The 20,574-nt window shown below is 38.2% G+C and overlaps 1 pseudogene; it reads right to left on the reverse strand.

The window, feature by feature from the left end:
- The window catches only part of LOC125119351 (ankyrin repeat domain-containing protein 26-like), a 33,512-nt pseudogene extending 13,246 nt beyond the window's left edge, over positions 1–20,266 (reverse strand).
- Between the last annotated feature and the right edge of the window lie 308 nt (positions 20,267–20,574).

Raw genomic sequence — 20,574 nt, forward strand, 5'->3', positions numbered from 1 at the left:
TTAAACATGACACAGATGGGTTTTTAGACATTCAAATACTTGAATGCTGCAGGGGAAGAACACTACTAAAGGAAGGAAGGATAACCAAAAGAGCAAAGATATCCTGCAAAAATAAAAAGTCAAGGTAGACGATGAAGAGTAGAGTGACTATAAGCAGCAGGCACTGTCATGACAGTTTTGGAAATCATTAGAGAGTAAGTGTAATAGCGCAGTATTCGAAAAAGTTTCGGACTGTGCTTTTAGTTTCCACAGTAGATTTTCAAAGGGGAAATTTCTTAGGTTATGAAAATGCATATATAAAATGTGTTTGTTTCCGGGTTTCAATAAAAATAACCATTAATTAATAGTTGAAATGATCTGAAATATTTAAATCTTACCCAGTAAGCTCTTTTTCTAATCCATCGGTTTGCTTCTTTTCCTGATCCAACCTGCTTTCCAGAAATTGTATTAACTCCTGGAGTTCCCGTTCGTGGCGCAGTGGTTAACGAATCCAACTAGGAACCATGAGGTTGCGGGTTCGGTCCCTGCCCTTGCTCAGTGGGTTAACGATCCCGCGTTGCCCTGAGCTGTGGTGTAGGTCGCAGACGCGGCTCGGATCCCGCGTTGCTGTGGCTCTGGCGTAGGCCGGTGGCTACAGCTCCGATTCGACCCCTAGCCTGGGAACCTCCATATGCCGCAGGAGCGGCCCAAGACATGGCAAAAAGACCAAAAAAAAAAAAAGAAAAAAAAGAAATTGTATTAACTCCATAAGTTTCTTTAATTGTTCCTTTCCATCCTCAGACTTTGAAAAAAAAATTTAGGCAAAATTATTTTTTCAAACCTAGCACCTTATTCGTCTTTTTTTTTTTTTTTTTGGTCTTTTTGCCATTTCTCGGGCCGCTCCCGCGGCATATGGAGGTTCCCAGGCTAGGGGTCCAATCGGAGCTGTAGCCTCCGGCCTACGCCAGAGCCACAGCAACGCGGGATCCGAGCCGCGTCTGCGACCCACACCACAGCTCACGGCAACGCGGGATCTTTAACCCACTGAGCAAGGCCAGGGACCGAACCTGCAACCTCATGGTTCCTAGTCGGATTCGTTAACCACTGCGCCACCACCGGAACTCCTCGTCTTTCTTAAAAATATTATTTTCTGGAGTTCCCACTGTGGTGCAGCAAGTTAAGGATCTGATGTTATCTCTGTGGAGCTGTGGGTTCGATCTCCTGCCTGGCACAATGGGTTAAGGAATGGTGTTGCTGTGTCTGTGGCACAGATCACAGCTTCAGCTCAGATTGGATCCCTGGCCTGGCAACTGCCATATGCCACGAGATTGTCTGAATATGCATGTATATTTATGTGTGTGTGTGTATAAACACATACATGGTATATATGCATATATATACACACATAAATGTATTTATATAAACATATTTCTTATGAGTTCGTGAGTAGTATGTGTTTATAGTGAATCATAGTTCATAAACTTGATGCCATAAGTACAGACTCATAAATAATGACTTTTCTTTCTTTCTTTTTTTTTTTTTGTCTTTTTTCTATTTCTTGGGCCGCTCCCGCGGCATATGGAGGTTCCCAGGCTAGGGGTCCAATCGGAGCTGTAGCCTCCGGCCTACGCCAAAGCCACAGCAACGCGGGATCCGAGCCGCGTCTGCAACCTACACCACAGCTCACGGCAACGCCGGATCGTTAACCCACTGAGCAAGGGCAGGGACCGAACCCGCAACCTCATGGTTCCTAGTCGGATTCGTTAACCACTGCGCCACGACGGGAACTCCCCAATGACTTTTCTTAAAACAACTTAAACTGATTTTTCATTTTCATGATTTCATCAGTTTTCTGGAATTGAAATTGCCAAAATTCATTTGATATAAACAGTGGTTTTTGTTTTGTTTTGTTTTTTTGTCTTTTGTTGTTGTTGTTATTGTTGTTGTTGTTGTTGCTATTTCTTGGGCCGCTCCTGCGGCATATGGAGGTTCGCAGGCTAGGGGTCGAATCGGAGCTGTAGCCACCGGCCTACGCCAGAGCCACAGCAACGCGGGATCCGAGCCGCGTCTGCGACCTACACCACAGCTCATGGAAATGCCGGATCGTTAACCCACTGAGCAAGGGCAGGGACCGAACCCGCAACCTCATGGTTCCTAGTCGGATTCGTTAACCACTGCGCCACGACGGGAACTCCTAAACAGTGGTTTTGACACATAAAAGACTAAGTGTTGATAAAAAAATCTTATTGAGAGTGGTTATATTTACAACTCAGTTTCTACAAATGCCCTAGCAACATTTTCATTCATAGTTCATAATACTCCAGGTTTTGTTCATCCCATCTTACTAAAATCATATTTGAAATATTCCCACACAATTCCATTATATATTTTTTATCGCAAGGCCATGGGGTGAGATACCTTATCTATAAGCATTCTTACATAGGTTTCAATTTCTTCTTTTTCTTGTCTTTTTTTTTTTTTTTTGACTGGGCCTGTAGCATTGCAGCATGTGGAAGTTCCTGGGCTAGGGATCGAATCTGCACTGCAGTTGCGACCCAAGAACTGCAGGACGATGCAGGATCCTTAGCCCACTGCACCACAAGAAAACTCCCCTCATTTTTTATTAGCTATTTTTCTCTTTAAAGTTTAAGTCTTTTCTATACAGTATATAAAAGTATAACTCTTCTTCAGTTCTTATAGCTTTTTATTTTTCTCCTCTCCTGTTGGATTCCAACATTCTTTCATACATGGTCTCATTCACAAATTCAGATTTTCATTAATTATTCTCTTCTTTTACACTAAAATAGGATTGCATCTGGCTGTGCCTATGGTGCAGTCAGATTCCCCGGTCAGGGATCATACCTGCACGACAGAAGCAACCCAAGCCACTGCAGTGACAACACTGGATCCTTAAACTGCGGTTGCCAAAAGATAACTCCCTAAGCTCTGTCCATCTTGTCATTTCACTAACAATTTTTTGAAAGTCATCCATGAACTTTTCTTTGCTCTTGATCCTGCTTTACTTCTCAACAGCAGCTGGTAGGCCATTGGATGGATCTTGAAGCCATAGAGCCCGGGCACAAACTGGTTGGCGGGCTGTTTGGGCTGGTACTTGGGGTGCCACCATGAAGAGCATGTGAGGGAAACCGTGCTGAAGTAGGCGCCATCCGTGTGGTAATCTGAAAACAGTCTTCTCTAAACCCACTTCATGTCTAAATGACAGTAAGCCTTGAGATTCAGGTCCTGAACTTTTCCATCCCTCTTTCTTTTTTTTTTTTTTTTAGGTTTAAAATTCTGATTTTTATTCTATTTATTTCGGTTTTTAATTTTTTAATTTTATTTTTTATTTTATTTGTTTTTTTAATTACTCATGAATTTTTTCATATCTGTAGTTGTTGTTTTTTAATGACTGCTCGTGGCATATGGAAGTTCCCAGGCTAGGGAGTGAATCAGAGCTGCAGCTGAGTCCTACACCCAGAGCCATGGCAACACTGGATCCTTCACCCACTGATTAAGGCTGCATCCCCATGGATACCAGTTGGTCTTTTCTTAACCTGCTGGCCACGTGGGGAACTCTTGCAAAATTTTTTAATTAAAATCTTACTCACAAAATCACTAACTTTCTGAATTCAGTTCATGTACTCTATAAAGAGGGGAGTTATGCTTAGTAGCAAGCAGCATCAATGTAAATACAAGTTCATTTTTATCAGTGAGACTTTTCCTAGTTTATAAAATATCCTTAGATACTACTAGCAGACAAAATTAAAATTCCTTTTTCAGTTATGACAGGAAGTAGAGGCCTGACTTACCACACTTGTACTTAGCAGGTTTCTCTGAAGCTGTTCAATTTTGCCCACTTGCTTTTTGTTCGTCACTTTTAACTTGGCAGTTTCAATTTCAAGCCTAAAATGTGTATTTTAAAGTAGTTATTCTCACACATAGATTTTTTATAATACCACATGATTGTAAATCAACATCTGCAGAGAGTCAATTATATAAGTTGTAAAATTTGAAAAGTAGATGATTTGGCAATCGTGCCAATTTTGAGTTGTGTTTTGTGGGATAATGGGAAAAATGTAGAAATATGGCAAAATTCATTTGCATTCCAAAACACACCAAAACTGAAATTTTTACCCAGCTTCACAATGGTGCCTTGTTATTATCATTCCTGTTATAATTCTCATACTATACTGCTTTATCTGCTTTATCCTTATACTCAAGTTATTCTCTGTGCTGCTCATTGTACTTTTGCAGGTGATCCTGCATCTCCTCAGTAGACTTCACGGCCTCTGTATGTAGTTCTTGTGCTTCTTGCAACTAAAATAAAGAAAACGAAAGTGTGTTTACCGAGCTGATAATCTAGTACAAATATGCCTTCACCCTTTTTTGGTCTCTTATGGCTTCTTGTTGCGCCCTCAGAATTGAGCTGAGTTGTTTATGACAGAGGACCTTATGCCCCACAAAGTGTGAAATATTTGCCATCTGAGACCAGCTCAGCACGGATGGGGCTGAAGAACGGGTGCTGTGGAACTTAAGGAAAAAACCAACACAAACAAAAACGCCACACAAACAAAACACAGAGACAGTAAAGGTGGGAACCGGGGGACTCAGGTCTCTGGAAGCCAAGAGCCCCGCCTCAAGAAAACCACACCACTTTTATATAGACTCTTTTGATGAGATCACACGAGGAGGGGCTATTGACCTCTCCTCTAGGTACTGACCTAGAGTTATTGACCTCGCCTCTAGTACTAAACACAACATTATTCAGTGCTTTAAATTCTATTTTATCAAATAAAGATACTCATTGATAAACTGGCCAAAGGGGGAAAGACAGAAAACATTTATATAGTTGTCCTCCGAGCTCCACATCAACTATAACACTAAATATCCACATATGTGAGTGACCATGGCTAGTCCAGTGATTATGAAAGTCTCAAGGACTAGTTAGAGAGACAGTATCTACACAGGAGCCAGAATGTGTGGTCCTCAGTCCCAGTCCCACCCATTAGTTAGCCATGTGTCCCTTGAGCATATGGCTTACATGTTTCTGTCTCAGTTTCTCCATCTATAAAATAGTGATAATAACAGCATCTCCCTCACTGGGATGTTGGGAAGATTAAACTGGGGATATACATAATGTACTTAGCACATCCTATGTGCCACCTGCTCCTCTAAGTGTTTGCAATTAGCATTGTTACTGTTGCTATAATGTATGTTCTAAACAATTTTAATATTCCAGCAGATAGCATGCCAATGGACATGGTCTCCTTACAAGTCATGTGGAAGTCATTCTTCATACCTTTGAAAAGTGGCAGTCCATGGGGAGCCTGAGGCCCAGAGTATATGCCCAGTACTTCAAAACGTACACTAATTCCACCAACCCGCTTCTATTTTTTCCCACTTATACTCATTTATAACTTACTTCCTCTCGGTACTATTCACTGGTCAGTGACCATGGACTACAATGCAAATAGCACCTTGATTGGGTCATACTGATTGCTGGTACATAACTTGCATGATGGTTAGAGGAAATGTTAACCCTCTGGCACGGATATTACCCCAAAGTTAAGTCAAAGTTCTGAATCACTTATTTCCAAGCAACTGTTTATGTCCGGCTACTCTAGCAAGTACTCAGATGAGAAAATAATGGTTATGGGCTATCAAAATCAGAAAAGGTACCCCTCCGGGGCCTTTACAATTAGTGAAATGCTATCAATCTGTAAATCCCAGGTTTGGCTGCATAATGAAGGAAGGCATATTAGAATTTTTTTTTTTCCTAGCGAGTGGAAAAAAAATGAGCATTTAATTGAACAATTTCATCTATTAGATCAAGTGGCTTTAAAATTTATATTTAGCTGCTTTAAAAAAGTTTAATAAAAGTTTTATTATATCTTATCTCTAACAAGGAATTATTGGTATGGTATAAAGAACTTAATCTTGTCCTAATAACTGTTAAGCTACAGTATGTTCAATTATGCACGGACAGGAGTTCCCATTGTGGTGCGGTGGTTAACGAATCCGACTAGGAACCAGTGATATTGTGAGTTCGATCCCTGGCCTTGCTCAGTGGGTTAAGGATCTGGCATTGCTGTGAACTGTGGTGTAGGTTGCAGATGTGGCTCGGATCTCGTGCTGCTGTGGCTCTGGCGTAGGCCGGTGGCTACAGCTCTGATTAGACCCCTAGCCTGGGAACCTCCATGTGCCGTGGGAGTGGCTCAAGAAAAAATGCAAAAAGACCCAAAACAAAAATTTATGCACGGACAGGTGCTGTGCATATTCTGCAACATTCCCCAAAAGACAAATGTATACTTAGACAAGATTATCACTCATGACAACAAATTAAAACCGTGGAAAATGAAGGAAAAACTGTGTGCACAGACCAGATGACAAGGCTAAAGAGAATAGGGTCAATGCCGGGAAAGAACAGCCAGAGAAATCTTCCTGCGGAAGGAGAGACCTGAAGCAGGTCCACATAAAGGGAGGGTTAGGCGAGAGGAAAAGAAACCAAAAGTACAAAGGACAGTGTGAGAAAAGGCCAGGAACTGGGTGAAATCAGCCAGTTCACTCAGAGGATAACATCCAACAGCAGGGAAGTTATCAACACAGGTCCACATGGTAAACTTGAGAATGAATGTTTTACAGTAGCATTATTTATAGCCAAAAAGTGGAAGCACACAAAGGCCCATCACCTGACGAAGGGATAAATGTTTGAACTACATGACAGAGTATTGTTCAACAGTGAACAGAAATGGAAGTGCTGATAACGGGTTTGTAACATGGTGAAACTTTGAAAACTTTTGTCAAATGGAAAAATCTGATCACGAAGGACCGCATACCATGTAATTCCAGTTATAGGAAACACCAAAATTGGCACATCTATGGAGACAGAAATTAGCCTGGTGGTTGCTTGGTGCTAAGGGAGATGATGGAGGGTGGTGGGCAATTGCTAAGGGATAGCAGGCTCTCTTTTTGGGGTGACAGAAATGTTCTAAAATTGATTGTAGTGATAGCTGCATAGCCCTTTAAACTAGGAGATACTGAACTATACAACTGAAATGGGTGAATTACAGATATATGAATTGTATCTCAATGGGTTTTTTTGTTTTTTTTTTAAATCCAGTGGCGGGATCTGGATAATTTTCCTTAATGCTCTATTTTTGGGTGCACATACTATACAAGATCTGAATAGTCTCAATATTTCAGCAATACAGCTAAATTGAAAAGAAAAAGAAAGGCAAAGCCTAATTTCAACTGGTTTGTTGAATGACCTCGCTGCACAAGTTATCTGAAATCCACAAAATAAATATGCACAGGTACTATACCCTTCACCAAAATGAAGGTGAGAAATGACAAAATTTTGGGTGCATTCCATTAAACATTATCCTCTGATTTTATCTGGCTTACCTGATCATGGTTGTAGAGATACCACTAAAAGATACTGTTTAATAGAAAAAGCAAAGTCTCTCAACTTCTCTGAGGAGTGATGCATCATTCTCTACTTTCCCAAGGGGGAATAGATGAGAAAAATAGAGCATACAAAGAGCAGAATAAAAGCAGTGTTTAAGAAATAAGTGTGTAACTAAGATAATAAAATTGTAGTAAAATAATTGTAATGAAAATACAAAAGAAGCTGTCCATGGAGATTAGTATCCTAAAACATTTTATGTTATTCATTAACATGTAACAATCTCATACATACTTGACTTGTGATTTGACGTCATTTCTTCTTTAATCCTGTGCCTCATCTTCTAATTTAGCACGATCATGTGACATGAGCTCCAACGAAGCCTCAGACAGGGACTGCTTTTTTAGGGACTCAGCCAGTTTTGTTGAAGGTGTCCCACGATCACCTAATAAGATACCCTGTCACTGATTTTATAACTCACCTTATTATTAGTTACATTAATAACAGGTAACTCCAGTATATGTACTTTGGAAAACTATCACCACGAACATCCACTCATCTTCTCCTTTCCTTCACAGATACACCTTCCAGCTCACTGAATTTGTTTAAAAATACAGAAGGTGTTACCCTCCTGCGTATCAACATGAAAATATTTAGGGGACAGATTCAGGCCTGCTCCCCACTCCCCCAACCCCAGCCAATGAACTTGCAGAGCTTCACTACCTCCTGAAGTCTCATAAGGAATGAAGTGTAAAAAAAGAAAGAATAAAAAAGAACAAAGACAATCTCTTGGACCCAGTGTTTTAAGGATCCAGTATGTCACTGTAGTGACTTGGGTCACTGCTGTAGTGTGTGCTGGATCCCTTGCCCAGGAACTTCCACATGCAGCGGGCATAGCCCACCTTCCCCCACCCCCGCCCCCCAAAAAACCAAAAAAACAAAGAAAATGAAAAAGAAAAAAAAATAGGTGTGTAGGTCCTATTTTCCCTCCTAAAAAAATTAGGCTTCCATTAGTTTCAGAGGTCTCACTGTAAATGAACTATACTTCAATAAATTTAAAAACCAAACCAATCAAAACAAAACAGAGTTTCCTCACACATTCAATTTGGTGCTCGAATCCTCCAGGAGATGCCTTTCTCAGAATAAAAATGAGGTCATGCCTGTGGCCTTCAAAGCTCCTTCAAACCTTGCCTCCAACTGCCTCCCTGACTGAAGACCCTACAGCAACCCCCCAACTCCATCCATGCTACTCACGAAACCTGCCACCTCTCATTACTCTGAAGATGGGGAATCTAATGTCTCTCTGAACGTGTTCTAACACCAGAGTCTTTTCTCTGAGAGCATCTCTCATGTGATGGAGCTTGATTTTAAGGCTACTGGATTTACATGCAGCCGTAGACAATTGCTCATTGTTATCTTGCAGGTCAGACACATCCAAATTCATTTCATCTTGTAAACTTAACCATTTATCTTTTGCTCTCTGGAAGGCAAGTTCCAGGTCTCTCTTTGCTGTCTGACTTTGCTCTTGATCGTGTGTGGCAGTAGCCAGTCTAGAGTGGTATGATTCAACTTGCCTTTCCAGTCTGTCTGTATTTTGCTTTTCATTCTCCAGTTCAGACTTCAGCACTGTATGCTCAGCTGTCAGAACATTAAGCTGTCCACTGTATGCTTTTGTTAATGTGTCCTCATTAAGCCGTATTGTCTTTTGAAGTTCATCATTCTTTTTTTTTCTTTAACAATTTCAATGTCTTCAACATATTTCTTTTCCTTTTCCTGGTTCTGAGTTTTTATTGTGTCTACTTCCACTTTTAACATAGTGACTTCATCCTGCAACATGTGGTTTTGATGCAACAGGTTTTTGCCTTTTTCATGAAAATCAGAAACCTAAGTAAAACAGAGAAGATGTTTAGGCAGTACTCAATACACTGGTACATGATGTCCTCTGAAATGAAAGACTAGTTCATATGTTGAGACAATGAGAAGATTGCAGTAAATGGATATCCAACTGGCAACAATGAAAGTTGGATACATCTCTCAGACTTCACACAAGCAGGAATCCCCAAAAGTTCAAAAATTTAATCGAAGGCAATGAATCCATGAATGTAAAAAGGAAACCACAAGAGAATTTTAAGACGCTCAGAATTAGAAAGGCCTGTCTCTGAATTATAAGACACCTGGAAGCTTAAATTAAAAGATTAATAAATCTGACTATACTTTAGAATTGCTTCTGATACCTAACATATACAGCCACCCCATAGGAAGAGCATTATCTCTGGACATATTTTAAACAGACTGAATTTCCTAAATTTCTTTCCAGAGAACATTTCATAAACATTTTAATTTCCCTTTTTTTTTTTTACAGTCAGTTACAAGAATTACATCTACTGATAACTGACAAGCCTAGTCACAAATCTAGTCACTTCTACAAACATTAAATAACTCTCCATGACAATTCTGAAATGAGGATGTTAGAAATATAAGCAAGCTGAAAGATTTCCCCAGATCTTCTGTTTCTACTTGAGTCCTCTTCCACCAAACCACAGATGCTTCTACAGGATACATATAAACACAAAACAGGCTTTATACTTCACTAATGAAAATACTGAACACACTAATGGTAGATCAGGTAAAATTTACAGAGCTTTTCCTACAAAATCATGAGATTATTTGCTGCTGCAATTACAGTTATTTCCTCCTCATAATGTTTAAATAGTAATAGATGTGACGTAGGAGGTACATTGAATTGAATTCTTTTCCTGCAAATAAAATTCTTATCAATAAATTATCATCAAGTATACATTATGTCCTATCTATCAGTAGTTTCAAAAGTTCCTTTTACTGACGTAGGATACCCTGTGGAACAAAGTGTTAAGTTTCTCACAAGTAGAAGAATGACATTCGAACTATGGTCTCTGAACTGGCTATAGTTTTCCTCCCTCCCATCAGTGGAAGAGATAACCTCTCTGTTAATCTTTGTTAAGTACAAAGATCTTTATTCCACATTAATAACTCAAACTTTAATGTAAGTGTTAGATAAATTTATCACAGAGCAAAAATACAGGCAGGTAGAGTGTTGTGAAACAAAATTTATTTACAAAACATTTAACTGGTTCCACCACAGTCTGAAAGCACTGTATTTTAATTTAGCCTACATTTTAACATTAAAAACCCTTAAAATTTGAGTTCCCTGGTGGCTCAGTAGATTAGGGATCCAGGGTTATCACTGCTATGGCTTGGTCCGCTGTGATGCAGTTTCAATCCCTGGTTTAGGACCAGCCCAAACAAAGTGAAACAAACAAACAAAGAAAAAGTCAAATGAATACATAGATTTGAAGTAACAATATTACTTTGCTGAGTTCCTGCTGTGGCTCAGTGGCATCTATGCAGTGCCAGGACTCAGGTTGCCAGGGCAACGGTGGCTTGGATCTGCCTGGAATTCCATATGCCTAGGAGTGGCCAAAAAAAAAAAAAAAAAAAAAGGGAGTATTACTTTGTTGAATGGACCAAAAATGCCAATCATTACATTATGGATTAAGCTCAATTTACCTAACATTTCCCCATTCATAAAATATATAGAAAGCACCCTCTAGAATTCAAGAATTGAAAGAAGCTAATAATTTATGCTAAAAATGTCATAGTTCATATTTAGGATGAAATAACTTTTTACTTGATTTAAACCTAACTAAATATTATAGATCAAATCAAAAGGATATGATAAGTAATACTGATGAAATAATATTAGAAATATGAAAATTTCACCAAATATTAATTTACCTGGTTCAGATCATTTCTCACAGTCCTCAATTCCATGTCTAGTGCTCTGAGAGTGAGTTCAAGTTGCTGTTTCATTTCAACTTCTTTGTTATGTTGCTTTTTCTCTTCTTAACTGCTCCCTAGTTTTTGCATGTAGCATGTGAACATTTCTTCTTTTCTCTTCTTCTTGTTTGAAGGTGCATCTGTAGTTAAATATGTTTACCTTAGAATTTATTTTGTTGGAAAATAAAATGTTCATTTTATGATCTGCTTCTGCACATGCTAATTAAGTATTCTAATGAAATGTCTGTGTTCTCCTTTTTTTTCCTTTCTAGGTCTCCTATTTTAATTTTAATTTTTTAATTTTTAAAATGTTTTATTATAGTTGATTTACAATGTTCAGTTTCTCCTGTACAGCAGAGTGACCAGTCATACATATATATATATATACATACATATATATATATATATACACATATACACACACATTCTTTTTCTTATATTATCTTCCATCATGTTTTATCACAAGTGGTTGGATATAGTTCCCTGTATCATACAGCAGGTAGGTCTCATATTTTTAATTCATCACTTCAGTCTCTTCACAGTGATATAAATCCTTGAGAGGTAGCAATAAAAAAGCTCTGCTACTTAGTAAGTTTTAACCAATGGCAACTAGTGAATAGTGTAGGAGAGAAATTTTGAAATTATTCAGCAAAATTGCATTGAAAACGACCCTTTTTTCCCCATAGTCCTCATTACTGTTCCATTAGGACAGATAATTTAGTCACTAATTAAGAAAAGAAGCTGTTGTTTAGAAAGAAGTTTATATGCTCACTAGAAATGAAACTGAACCTTCATGAGCTATCACAGGTGCCCCTAAATGATTTATAGTGCAAGAAAACATCTGCAGATGTCTTTTACAGAACATCTATCTGCAGATTACTATAATTTCAAACTAGGCTAAGGAGTCGAATATACGTCACCTTACACTTTTTTCCCCTCTTTTTTTTTGGCCATAGCTGCATCATATGGAAGTTCCTGGACCAGGAATAAAATCCAAGCCACACCTGTGACAAACATCGCAGCCATGGCAATGCCAGATCCTTAACACAATGTCAGGCTGGTATTGAACTCTTGCTGCCACGGAGACAATGCCAGATCCATATCCTGCTGTGCCACAGTCAGAACTCCCTGCCCTACACTTTATGTTGTTTTTTTTTTCCTTTCAAAACACTTTCAACTTATCTTCGTGATTATTATCTATTTAATAAATCATCTTAAACCCTTTTTGGAACAAGAGAGCATCCATATTAATTAAACAATAAAAGACAAAAAAAAGAAATAAAAATTTTATGGAGTTCCTGTTGTGGCTCAGTGGCTAACGAATCCGACTAGGAACCATGAGGTTGCAGGTTCGATCCCTGGCCTCACTCAATGGGTTAAGGACGCGGCATTGCCATGAGCTGTGTTGTAGGTCACAGACATGGCTGGGATCCTGTGTTGCTGTGGCCACTGGCATAAGCCAGCGGCTACAGCCCTGATTAGACCCCTAGCCTGGGAACCTCCATATGCCATAGGTGCATCCCTAGAAAAGACAAAAAGACAAAAAAAAGAAAAAGAAAAAGAAACAATAAAGAGTAATATGTGCTTTCAGCATAGACCATTGAACTAATTTTATATATGGATGACAAAGATGTTGAATAAACTAATCAATACTCATTTTCCATTCCACTTTTTATTCCATCCACACATATGTTAAGATGAAAACAGCAAAAGTATTTTCAAAATTTTTCTGTCGTGAGAAAAATGCCCATTTCATATGTCTGTGGGTGGGAAGGTAAAACAGTATAATCTTTCTTGAGAACAGTTCAGAGGTATGGATTGAGGAGTTCCTGCTGTGGCACAGGAGGTTAAGAATCTGGCTTGTCTCCATGGCACTGCCAGTTTGATCCCCGGCCTAAGAACTTCCATATGCCACCAGTGCAACTGAAAAGGGAAAAAAAACCCCAAATAATCAGACAAAACCCAAAAATATGGATTGAAGACTTCTTTTTTTTTAAGTTCTTATACTCTGACCAAGTAACACAATATTAAACAATTTATTCAAAATAAATATTCAAAATGAAGACATGAATTTACAGAAAAGATGTTCCTAGTAGCATCGAATATAATACAGAAAAGTGAGAAGCAACCCAAATTTGATCTGTTAAATACACAATGAAGTTTTCATAAGGTGGACTTTGGTATGTATGGTCATGAAAATGATTATTTGGGGAAAAAAATACAGTAAATTATTAGATGTTTTCACTGTTAAGAACTTGCTATATTATTTCCAAGAATTCCATGACTCTACAATACTGATGAAGTTTTTCTCCCCAGTAAAATCCTGGAAGGTAAGTTAGCAATCATAAAATTTCCCTTTACTATCTGCTTCAAGAAAGTAAATAAAATCAGTTCCAATGTCATTAAATATTAAATACAAGGTGTTCACGACCTCAAACTGCAGAGCTCTTGTTGCCAGTGTATGTTTTGGTGCTCTAAACTGTGATTTCACTTCTTTTGTTTTCTGATAACTCCTTTTGCAACCCACTCACCTTACTTTCCATTTTTTTAATTTTCCCTGTAAGTAGTTCACAGTGGCTTTTTTAAGTTCTAGTAATCTTTCATGGGAAAGAATTGCATCCTGAATTTTCAATAAGCTGGCAGAATCTGCATTCAGAAGAAAAGAAAAGGAGAAATAAAATACATGAATGTTTTTTGTAGAGAAAGGACCATTAACTTTGCACATTCACTCATCCATGCCTTGAACAAATACATAGTGTGTATCTATAATGTGGAAAGCATGATATTAAGCTCAGCAGATAAAGCAGACAAGACCACTGGCTCTTGTTTAGCTTAAAGTCTAGTAGAAGAGAAGGCCAAATAATGATACATTCAGATAGGTACAATAAGACAAGAGAGTTCTAGGATCACAAAGCAGAATTTGACGTAGATGAGTCCAGAGAAGATGTCCCTGAGGAAGAGATGGCTACACTGAGAAATGAAGGCTGAGCAGGAAGCATGGAGCAAAGAAGGGAGAACACTGGAGAGAGTCTGCAGCATGTGCTCACATCCTCCTGCAGTCCGCTTCTAGCCAAGACAGAGGAAGATGTACTGATTTACCTCCTCCCTGAAACAAGCAAAAGCAAAACAAACAGAACACACTAAAAATGATTTTTAAGAGAAAGGGCTTCATGCAAGGAAGGACAATGATCCCTGAAAACACATGAGCTTAGCCTTAAAGAACACCCCAGCTCACTGCCTTAAGGGAAGTTCCAGGCCATGACACAGGGAGAAAGAACTGAAGTGGAGGCTGCCAGGCTCCCTAGCTTGAAGTGATGATGCTGAGAGTTTGGTGAAAGCAAAGCAGATGGAGATCATAGGTCAGAACATGAGAGGAGAGGTAGTTCCCCAGTGCTGCAGCAGGTTAAGGATCCAGTGTGGTCAGGTTGCTGCTGTTTTGAGGATTTGATCCCTGGCCTGAGACCATCCATATGCCACAGGCCTGGCAAAAAAAAATTTTAATTAATTTATTAACTAATCAAGAAAATAAATTTTTCTTAAAAACCATGAAGCAAACATTGAGAGAACTTCAAAGAGAACCAGACAAATTTAGAATCACAGTCTGAGATTTAACACCCCTCACTCAATAAGTGATAGAACAGGCAGAAAATCAGCATGGATATGGGAGCGTAAACACCAATATTCTTTCAGAGTAGCCATAGAAACACTTACCAGAAAAGACGATACTCTTGGTCATAAGATAAAGCTTAATAAAAGGAGTAAGTCAAAAAGTTCTAAATCATACGAAGTATGTTCCCTGACTACAAAGCAATTAAAACTGGAAATCAAGGAATCAAAATAACTTTGACTCAAATATTTGAAAACTAAGTAACACACATCTAAATAACCCTTGAGTTAAAGAGCAATGAAAAGAGGAATTACAAAGTATTTTGAACTGATGACAACGAAAATACATTACACTTGCAATTGATGGAATGCTGCTCACTTACATGGAAATATATAGTATCGAATGTCTGATTAGTAATGAAGAAAGCTCTCAAATCAACAACCTTGGCTTCAACCATAAGAAACCAGAAAAATAGCAAATTGAGATTAAAGCAAGCAGAAGGAAGGAAATGATCAAATATCAAAGACAAAAGCATGAGAAAGAAAAAGGCAACCTGGAAAAATCAATGAAACTAAAACGTTTTCAGGAATGAATAAAAGTGATAAGCATCTAGGCCAGGCTGGTAAGGGAAAAAAAAGAGAGAAGGTACGAATGATCAATTTCTAAAATAAGGAATGCGATATTACTACAGAGTCTACAGAAATTAATAGAATGACAGAGTAATATTATAAACATTAAGTAACAAATTTGACAACCTCGGATGATGTGGGTAAATTCCTTGAGGGAAATTACCAAAGCTCCATTAAGAAATAATAAATAGCTAAATAGCCCTATATCTAAAAAGGAAACCAAAGCCCCAGGTAAAGACCCTTCCCACAAGCAAATTCCAGGCCCAGATGACTACACTGGCAAATTCTATCAAATGTTTCAGGAAGAAATAGACTAATTTACACACAAAACTCTCCCTGAAAATAATGAAGATGAGAAATATGTCTCCACATATTCTATAAAATTAGCATTACTCTAAAACCAAAACCAGACAAAGGCATTAAAAAAAAAAAAAAAAAACCTGTCATGCAAACAGAGGTAAAAATTTCCAAATAAAAACATCAGTAAGTTAAATCCAAAAATACCCTAAAAGGATCCTTCATCCAAACAGTGTCTATCCCAATAACGCAGGATTATTTCAACATTTAAAAATCAGTTCATGTTAATCACCATATTAACAAACTAAAAAGAAACATCCTATGATCCTATCAGTAGATAAAGAGATACATGTGACAAAACTCAGCATCTTTTCCCAATAAAAACTTCCAGCACACTAGGATACAAAGGAACTTCTTTGATAGGGCGAAGATCTATGACAATCCCACAGCTGACATATGTAATGATAAAAAACTGAATGCTCTTCCCAGAAAATAAAGAACAAGACAGGGATAGCTTCTTCTACTGCTATTCAGCACAATACTAGAGGTTCCAGCCAGTGCAATGGGGCCAAAAAAAAAAAAAAAGTACGAAAGAAACAGAAGGCAGTGGAGGGGAAGTGAGGAAGTAAAACTGTCTGCTAATCAGCAGGCAACATGGCTACATAATAGGAGTTAGCGAATTCTACCTGGTGGGCCAGGCTGCTTGCTTTGGCAAATAAAGTTCTCCTGAACTGCAGCCATGTCCCTTAATTTATGTGTTGTCTGTGGCTATGCTCATGGCACAATGGCAGAGCTGATTCGCTGGACAGAGAATGTGCTGGCTGCAAGTCATAAATATGAACTATCTTTAGAAAGAGAGTAGCTTAAGAATGAAAAAGCTTGACAACTTTTGGTAACATAGAAAATCTGGGAGAATCTACAAAAAATCCACTAGAACTAACACATGAGTTTGGTAAGCTTGGAGGACTCAGAATCAAAACACAAAGGCCAACTATATTTCTATAATCAGAATAAACATCAGAAAGTAAAGCTTAAAATATACTAATTACAACTGACCTAAAAAAATAAAGAATACAGGTAATCCCGTAAGTGTTGGAAAATCAATACATTAAAAAGACACCATATCAAAATGTTACTGAAAGAATCAAGGAGAATCTATATAAGTGGAGAAACAAAATTTGCTCAGTGGTTGAAAATTCAACAGTGTTAAGTCAATTCTCCTCCAAATAAGAGAAGCAGCAGCTGGATTGTAAGCAAGGGAGAAACATTACGAGACCTCATTTTTTTGTATACACAGTCATTACGGTTTCAGTGTAGACCAAGGTTCCAGGAACTGGAAATGCAGGGGAAAAATTGTGAGGTTACTTCAGTGTCCTAGGAGGGGAATGGCAACCTGAGCTTGGGTGAAGGCACAGGAGAGAAGCAGAGTCAACAAAAAACACAGTGAGTGGGAATTATCACAGCCCTTTGGAGAAGAGCATATAATAACTCATTATGTATTAATATGAATCGTTTTTCTGAGACGAACAGCACAGCAACATATTTGTACTCCATGTGCACTCCTAGCCAAGGTGTGCATACATTACTACACTATATGCAAAAACGCTTTCTAATCACACAACAGTCCTACCTTTATACTCCATGCCAAGTTGTTCAATTAACAACATAGCATTCATAGAATTAGAGTAAGCAACTCAGAATCCTCTGAAGCTGCTTCAGATGACTGAGTTAAGGCATCAAAGTCATCCATAGAATTAATTTGCTCTTCAACCTAAAAAGAAATAATAATATTTTACAATGTCCCCCAAATATTTATAAAATCTACTAGGTATGTAGAGATGATAAATATTTATCTTTTTATGAAAGCAGAAACACAGATATTTCTTGAAAAGAACTGCTTCCCATGAAAAGGATAAATTTATTGATAGCACTTCTAAATTATTTTTTTTTTATGGCCACAGAATGGCATATGGAAGATCCTGGGCTAGGTGTTGAATGAGAGCTGCAGTTGTAGGCCCACAGCACAGCCATGGCTACACAGGATCTGAGTCACATCAGCCACCTATGCTGCAGCTTGTGGCCATGCCCACGGAATGAGGCCAGAGATTGAACCTGCATCCTCACAGAAACAACACTGGGGCCTAAACCCACTGAACAACAACAAGAACCCCTAAACTAGCTTTTCAAAGCAAATATCCCTATAACAAAGCAAAACTTCCTTTTCTTTTCTTTCTTTTTTTTTTTTAATCCTGCCCACAGCATGTGGAAGTTCCTGGGCCAGGGATCACACCCATGCCACAGCGGCAACCTGAGCTGCAGTTGTGACAATGCTGGGTCTCTAATCCCCTGCACCACAAGGGAATTCATCTACTTTTCCACCATACCTCTTTCTTTCTTTTCTTTCTTTCCTTTTTTGGCTGCACACACAGCATGTGAAAGTTCCCGGTCCGGGGATCATATCCAAGCCACGGCTGTGACCTATGCCACAGCTGCAACAATGCTGGATCCTTAAGCCACTGCGCCACGTAGGAACACCCTCCACTATACCTTTGTAAAAGTATTGTTTACTACAGGATGTTTTTTATAAATAATTTTTACTATACCTTGTTCTTTACAGTACATATTTTCTTTGCAGGCCCGAAAAAACAAATCCTTCTTTTCATGCAAAAATGAAATACTTAAAATACAAAGAAGACCTAAATCTATTGTTTTTTTTATATAACATATTTGCATTGGCAATTAAGATTCTAAAAATGGATTAAACAATAAATAGAGTAACATTAAAGGACAAAGTAAACATACCGTTAATAATAGCAACAAAAGCACTAAATTTGGATCACCCTGACAAAGGAAGAGGAAAAACACTAATAATGTTACTTGCATTCCTTGATAAGAAAAAATATACCAAGGGTATTGGTTGTTTCCATTTTCAAGAAAAACTAGCTTTTATGGCACTACAAACTATTTGGAAAGTATCACTTAAGACTTTATCTGTCACCTTGCTGTACAGTAGAAAATTGACAGGGCACTGTAAGCCAGCTATAATGGAATCATTTAAAATAATAAAACAATACAAAAGGGAAAAAAAGACTTTATCTGAAAGAAACTCTTTTTGTAACAATCATGGTATTAATTTTTTAAGGACGAACGAAGCAACTACTATGCATTATCATAAGCACTTTACAGGTCTAAAAGGCATTTTAATCCTCACGACAATTTTGGGAGGTAGGTGATACGACAGGTACTTTACACAGAGAGAAAAGAAGGCACGGAAAGGCTGAGCAACTTGCCCAAGCCCAGAGAGCTCTTTAATAACAGACCTAGAATTCAAACACAGGAAACCTTCAACACCTGTGCTTCACCATATGCTCAGATAGCAATATGTATTTTTAAGTGTTTTTAATTCATATGACAGCAAATCAATATACATTATTATTCCATGATTAGGTATAAATAATTTCTGAATCTTGCACATGTTCTTAAAAATAAAAGGACTTTAGGCCTAGGCAATATTAGAAATCTACTTTCAATAAAGATTTGCTTTTTCTAAAGAAATTCATCAATAGTCATTTATTCACCAGTTCGGCTGTTTCTTCATGCATTTAATGTGTATTTATTGAGCACATGATATGCATTAATGACAATTTGGGCACAGGAAGCATGGCTTTTGTCATTTAGAACTTTGCAATTCAAAAGTGATAGACTGTTAATAGTTTATTTTGCTATTATAAACAAAACCTTCCCCTTTTCCATGGAATCTACACAATTATGAAGTTAACATAGTCTGATGTTTTTGAGTACCTCACAAAAGCACAGCTACTCATGATTTGATACTTTCAAAGACCTGTAGTATCTAGAATCATCAAGGAATGATTAAATCCTATTCAGTACGGCCTACATGTTTGTATATTTATGATTATATAATTTTTAATATATGTGATAGGATAGCTTCTAAGTAATCACCTGCATATTCAATTATTCAAGAATGTGACACTTCTGAGCCAATGAACAAGCCCTTACCATAAAACTATACGTGAATAGAAGTGTTATGTATAATTAGTTTACTATACTGTTTTAAAGGTCAGGAAGACAAGCAGTAAGCTTTGTAAGGTTGGAAATGCAAACAAGACTAAACTGAAGAAACACGTCCTCTACTGGATCATTTCCAACATAGAAAAATACCCTAAAATACTCCACATTCTTCTTCAGTTATCATCCAGTTCTCTACTGCCTTTCCCAATAAATATTCTCTAAGGAGTTGTTTATGCTTATTCACTCCAGTGCAGCCTCTCTGGGGCCTATTTATCGAAACTACTTCCAAACAAAGGCACTCATGCTCATCTTAGCTGTTCATCAGTATTGACCAGACAATAGTGGAGAATTCTCTTCCCTTGGCCTTTATACTGTATCATGCTATTTTATTTCCAGAAAAAATATTCGCTGTTAATATTTTTTCACCTAGAAGTAAAAAATTTGTAGAGTTTACCTGCTATCATCCTGATCTCTTTCAGTTAAGCTGCTGTCGTCATTCATGTGTGGTAAACCACCAGTCAGTAAATCAGCCGTCTCAAATTTTGGTGGAATCACAGGTTCTTTTTTTTTTTTTTTTGTCTTTTCTGGGGCCACTCCCACGGCACATGGAGGTTCCCAGGCTGGGGTCCAATCGGAGCTGTAGCCGCCAGCCTACACCACAGCCACAGCAACGCGGGACCCGAGCCACATCTGCGACCTACACCACAGCTCAGGGCAACACCGGATCATTAACCCACTGAGCAAGGCCAGGGATTGAACCTGCAACCTCATGGTTTCTAGTCAGATTCGCTAACCACTGTGCCACGACG

The sequence above is a fragment of the Phacochoerus africanus genome, unplaced genomic scaffold, assembly GCF_016906955.1.
Source record: "Phacochoerus africanus isolate WHEZ1 unplaced genomic scaffold, ROS_Pafr_v1 Scaffold_89, whole genome shotgun sequence".
Taxonomy (NCBI): domain Eukaryota; kingdom Metazoa; phylum Chordata; class Mammalia; order Artiodactyla; family Suidae; genus Phacochoerus; species Phacochoerus africanus.